We start from the raw sequence: 5921 nt of genomic DNA, 5'->3' as shown, positions 1-5921 counted from the left end.
TGAAGGTTTCCTGATTCACCGCGTCTCGTCACCTGTAGCATCCATGTTTGATGGTGCTAGCACGTTACCATGGAAACTGTTAGCTTCAGAGCACCGTGAACATGAAACTTCTGAAAGGAGAACGAAACGTATAAACAGGTGGTGACTCGGGACGGTTCGGGTTCTGAGAGGGTTCTGTTTGTTTCCGATCAGCGAGCGTTGATCACACACGTTGAGTTTGTTGATGGTTGTCCAGGCGAGCAGAAGTCTGTCTGCAGCTCGTCCTCCATGCTTCGGGACGACAGGAAGTCTGTCTGCAGCTCGTCCTCCATGCTTCGGGACGACAGGAAGTCTGTCTGCAGCTCGTCCTCCATGCTTCGGGACGACAGGAAGTCTGTCTGCAGCTCGTCCTCCATGCTTCGGGACGACAGGAAGTCTGTCTGCAGCTCGTCCTCCATGCTTCGGGACGACAGGAAGTCTGTCTGCAGCTCGTCCTCCATGCTGGAGCTTTAACATCTGTCTGCAGGGGAGTGGGTGTGGCCTCCAGCCAATCAGAGACCAGATGGCTCTTCGGGATTCATGAGAACAGGAAGTGATACGTTTTGTGATTGTTTACAGGCTGTTCTTGTTCCTTCTGAAAACTACAGTGGACTGTTACTGACTTACTGATGGACTGTTACTGACTTACTGACTGTTACTGATGGACTGTCACTGACTTACTGACTGTTACTGACTTACTGACTGTTACTGACGGACTGTTACTGACTTACTGACTGTTACTGACGGACTGTTACTGACTTACTGACTGTTACTGACTTACTGACGGACTGTTACTGATGGACTGTTACTGATGGACTGTTACTGACTTACTGACGGACTGTTACTGATGGACTGTTACTGACTTACTAACGGACTGTTACTGATGGACTGTTACTGACGGACTGTTACTGATGGACTGTTACTGACTTACTAACGGACTGTTACTGATGGACTGTTACTGACGGACTGTTACTGATGGACTGTTACTGACGGACTGTTACTGATGGACTGTTACTGACGGACTGTTACTGACTTACTAACGGACTGTTACTGATGGACTGTTACTGATGGACTGTTACTGATGGACTGTTACTGACTTACTGACGGACTGTTACTGATGGACTGTTACTGACTTACTAACGGACTGTTACTGATGGACTGTTACTGATGGACTGTTACTGATGGACTGTTACTGATGGACTGTTACTGACGGACTGTTACTGACTTACTGACGGACTGTTACTGATGGACTGTTACTGATGGACTGTTACTGACGGACTGTTACTGACTTACTGACGGACTGTTACTGGCGGACTGTTACTGACTTACTGATGGACTGTTACTGACTGACGGACTGTTACTGACTTACTGACGGACTGTTACTGACTTACTGTTACTGACAGGTCAGCTCTGTGTCAGAATGATTTGAGGAAACTGAAGCTCCAGTCTCGGACAGTCAGGTCACGTGGTGCTCTGCTGCCCCCTGGTGACCAACACGTGTCAACACTGCAGACCCCCCCCCCCCACAGCTCTTCAACTGCCCGTTTATTGTCAATAACTGTAGATCAACATTTCTAGTCTGTTTTTATCTTCTGAGCTCCAGAAACACACACACACACACACACACACACACACACACACACACACACACACACACACACACACACACACACACACACACACACACACACACAAGAATAAAATAAATGACACAGACAAGCGTTACAGAATAACAGAATCGAGTGACGTCACCCAGCGGAGCCTCTGATTGGCTCGCTCTTATTTCAGGGCGGGGCCGGGCAGGAAACAAGGTGCCGTGAACGCGCAGGGCATGGATGCACGCTCCCGCTGAGTTTTTGGGATTCGGTGCGTAGAGTGTGAAGGTCGAGAGCAACACACCGGAAACGGCTCCTGATAGTTTTCACAATAAGAGTGGCCACGTCCCAAGTGTTCTATTGCAGAGAAAAATCCGACGTGTGTCCAGAAACCTGATCAATAATCCAAACATTCAATCTGTTTCATTCTGATATCTATATGGAAAATTCACCATTGGTTAAAATAAACAAAACAAGAAATCAGTTGGACATTTATCAGGTGTTGTTTTTTTACGTTTCACTGTTTATTGATGGATTATGTGTTAATTACCAGTTAAAAAATTTAGTTTTATTCTTTGTTTCTCCAGATTTATCTGATTTCTAATCAAGAATATTGAATAAACTCTCCACTTCCAAATTAACAAGATGAACTTTTTCTAAATTACCAAGATGAAGTTTGAGAACAGAAAGCCTTTTTTCTAAAACTATCATGATTGAATTATTAATATATAATCCTATTTGGTGAATACCTTTAGATTTAATCCAGACTGCAGACGTTCCAATCATCGTGAATCTGTGCTGCAATTTATAATCTGCAATCAATGGATTATAATATGTACATGTTGAATTCAAACTGTAATCTGCTGATTTTGTTTAATCTAGATTTATTTAACCTGCTGGATTTACTTCATTTGCTGACTTTATATGAAAATATGCTGGATTTTTCAAATATGTTGGATTAATTTAATCTGATGGATTTATTTAATCTATTGGATTTAAATTTAATCTGATGGATTTATTTAATTTGGATTGACTTAATTTTCTGAATTTAGTTTTAATCTCCTGGATTCGTTTAATCTGGATTTATTTAATTTGCTAGAATATTTTAATGTTAAAGTGACTTTGTGGCCCTTATTTTCTAGCCCCACAATTATTGCCTCTTCCTGCTCTTATTTTGAAGGTACCACCGGAAGTGTCCGGGCCGCTGCATGGTAATTGCCCCCGGGGCAGCAGCGGTGGATCCAGTGTGGCAGCGGGGCAAATCCCGGATCTGTGAGACCTGGAGCAGGAGGCCGGCGGACGGCGGACCTCCAGCGGCAGGAGCCCGGCTCCGAGAGCACCGAGTCCCGGCCCGGAGCGGCCCGGAGGACCGAGCCCCGGATCCGTCCCACAGCTGGCTGCGGCTTTTCTCCCGCTGACGTCCCCGCTGGAGCCGCACGGTGAGCAGCCCGACCCGCACCGCCACGCATCCTCCCCCCCTCCCCGGGACTCCGCCGCACCGGGCCCGGGCCCGGGCGGTGCGGCGGCCGGGGAGAGGTTCTCCCTCCCGGGGAAGATCCGCTGCATCACGGCCAATTAACGGAGGAGGAGGAGGAGGAGGAGGAGGAGGAGGAGGAGGAGGAGGAGGAGGAGGAGGAGGAGGATGGGGGGGGGGGCACATCACCTCAGCTGGCTTCATGAACTCGCACTGGTCCATTGTGTGTGTGTGTGTGTGTGTGTGTGTGTGTGTGTGTGTGTGTGTGTGTGTGTGTGTGTGTGTGTGTGTGTGTGTGTGTGTGTGTGTGTGTGTGTGTGTGTGTGTGTGGTGCGGGCCTGCGGGACTCCGCCTGGTCACCGGCCCGGATGTGCAGGTTGTAGCCGGCTGACAGGCTCTCAGGCCGGGCAGAGCGCAGCGGCGAGGCGGGGCCACAGGCACCGCTGCTGGGCGTGTTCCTCCAGGGTGGAGCAGAGAGAGAGAGAGACAGGGTGGAGCAGAGAGAGAGAGAGACAGGGTGGAGCAGAGAGAGACAGACAGACAGGGTGGAGCAGAGAGAGAGAGAAAGAGAGAGAGAGAGAGAGACAGGGTGGAGCAGAGAGAGAGAGAAAGAGAGAGAGAGAGAGAGACAGGGTGGAGCAGAGAGAGAGAGAGAGAGGGTGGAGCACAGAGAAAGTTTTGCAGTTTTCCTCCATCATCAGAAATGCCTGTCACCCCTCTGTCTGCTCCACCTGTCTGTCTGCTCCACCTGTCTTTCTTGCTATCTGCGCCGCCTGTCTCTCTGTCTGTCTGCTCCACCCTGTTTCTCTCTTGCTATCTGCTCCACCTGTCTGTCTGCTCCACCCTGTCTGTCTGCTCCACCCTGTCTCTCTCCCGCTATCGTTTCTTATGAGGCCCTCAGAGGTCCAACAGCTTCATCTCCATTTCTACTCTGCAAGCGTACTCTAGTACTGCAGCAGTACTCGAGTAAAGTACCTGCTCCCAAGCTTTAAAGGCTTCAGGACGTTTCTGGAAGATGTTGAGTCAGTGCAGGGACGATGCTAATGCTAAATGCTAACCTCCACAGTCCTGCAGTACCATACTAACCATACTGTGTCGCTAGCGAGTGAAAGTTGCTAAGTAGTGTTAGCTTGTAACCAATTAAATCGTCAGGTGTAGAAGACGGCCAGAGTACGACATTGTACTACCATTGTACGACTAGAGTACGACCAGAGTACGACATTGTACTACCATTGTACGACTAGAGTACGACCAAAGTACGACCGTGGTGCGACAAGAGTACTACCAGAGTACGACCGTTGTACGACCAGAGTATTACCAGAGTACGACCGTTGTGCGACCAGAGTACTACCAGAGTACGACCGTTGTACGACCGTTGTACTACCATTGTACGACCAGAGTATTACCAGAGTACGACCGTTGTGCGACAAGAGTACTACCAGAGTACGACCGTTGTACGACCAGAGTACTACCAGAGTACGACCGTTGTACGACCGTTGTACTACCAGAGTACGACCGTTGTACGACCAGAGTACGACCGTTGTACGACCAGAGTACGACCGTTGTACTACCAGAGTACGACCGTTGTACGACCAGAGTACGACCGTTGTACGACCAGAGTACGACCGTTGTACGACCAGAGTACGACCGTTGTACGATCAGAGTACGACCGTTGTACGACCAGAGTACGACCGTTGTACTACCAGAGTACGACCGTTGTACGACCAGAGTACGACCGTTGTACTACCAGAGTACGACCGTTGTACGACCAGAGTACGACCGTTGTACTACCAGAGTACGACCGTTGTACTACCAGGCATCTCATAGACGCGTTGAATCCTTAGTGTTGCTAATACTGAGCACTGCGTTATGCTAGCAGTTCCTTGGGGACGATGGCGGCGTTTTTGGCTCTGAACGTTTCATCTGGTGGTCGTCTGGATCAACGTCTGGATCAACGTCTGGATCAACGTCTGGATCAACGTCTGGATCACATCTGGATCAACGTGAGATCCAGAACCTGAGAATCGACCTCAGAGGTCAAACCGGGTCACCATGACCCCCCCAGTCAGTCCTCCCCCAAAGATCTGGAAAAGTCTTCTCTACTGTCCGGAAATTCCTCCTCGTCCCCGAGGTGTGTGTGTGTGTGTGTGTGTGTGTGTGTGTGTGTGTGTGTGTGTGTGTGTGTGTGTGTGTGTGTGTGTGTGTGTGTGTGTGTGTGTGTGTGCTAATGGAGGATCCAGATGAGGTCATCGCTCTGGTTTCCTCTGGGAATGAAAACAGGCCGATGGACCAGCAGAACAGACTCTTCACTCTTCACTCTTCACTCTTCACTCTTCGCCCTTCGTTTTGTTTTCATTCTTGATGTTTGAAGAAAATCCTCCGAGAGGCTAATGGCTAACGGCTAACACGGAGACACTTCGTTAAGTTCTGCGATGAATTAAAGATGGTTTTGGGATTTTTCCTCGAGAAGATGCAGAAGGACGACGGAACATGTTGTTGTAGGGAACATGTTGGTGCTCTGCTGTAGGGAACATGGTGTTTGGTGTAGGGAACATGTTGTAGTGAACATGTTGGTGCTCTGGTGTAGGGAACATGTTGTTGTTCTGGTGTAGGGAACATGTTGTTGTTCTGATGTAGGGAACATGTTGGTGTTCTGATGTAGGGAACATGTTGTTCTGATGTAGGGAACATGTTGTTTTGGTGTAGGGAACATGTTCTGATGTAGGTAACATGTTGGCGTTCTGGTGTAGGGAACATGTTGTTCCAATGTAGGGAACATGTTGGCGTTCTGATGTAGGGAACATGTTGTAGGGAACATATTGGTGTTCTGGTGT

The 5921-nt window shown here is 48.9% G+C and overlaps 1 protein-coding gene across 4 annotated transcripts in view; it reads left to right on the top strand.

Annotated features, from left to right (window-relative positions):
• Nucleotides 1-2873: 2873 nt before the first annotated feature.
• raph1a (Ras association (RalGDS/AF-6) and pleckstrin homology domains 1a) overlaps nt 2874-5921 on the top strand; it is a 36230-nt gene continuing 33182 nt past the window's right edge. For all 4 annotated transcript variants that reach the window (XM_080478566.1, XM_080478565.1, XM_080478564.1 and 1 more), the window contains exon 1: nt 2874-3052. The gene's annotated coding sequence lies outside the window, so the exon portion shown is untranslated. The remainder of the gene's footprint in view (nt 3053-5921) is intronic.

This window comes from Lipophrys pholis (assembly GCF_963383615.2).
Source record: "Lipophrys pholis genome assembly, chromosome: 13".
Taxonomy (NCBI): domain Eukaryota; kingdom Metazoa; phylum Chordata; class Actinopteri; order Blenniiformes; family Blenniidae; genus Lipophrys; species Lipophrys pholis.
This window is presented reverse-complemented; position numbering and strand designations above follow the sequence as displayed.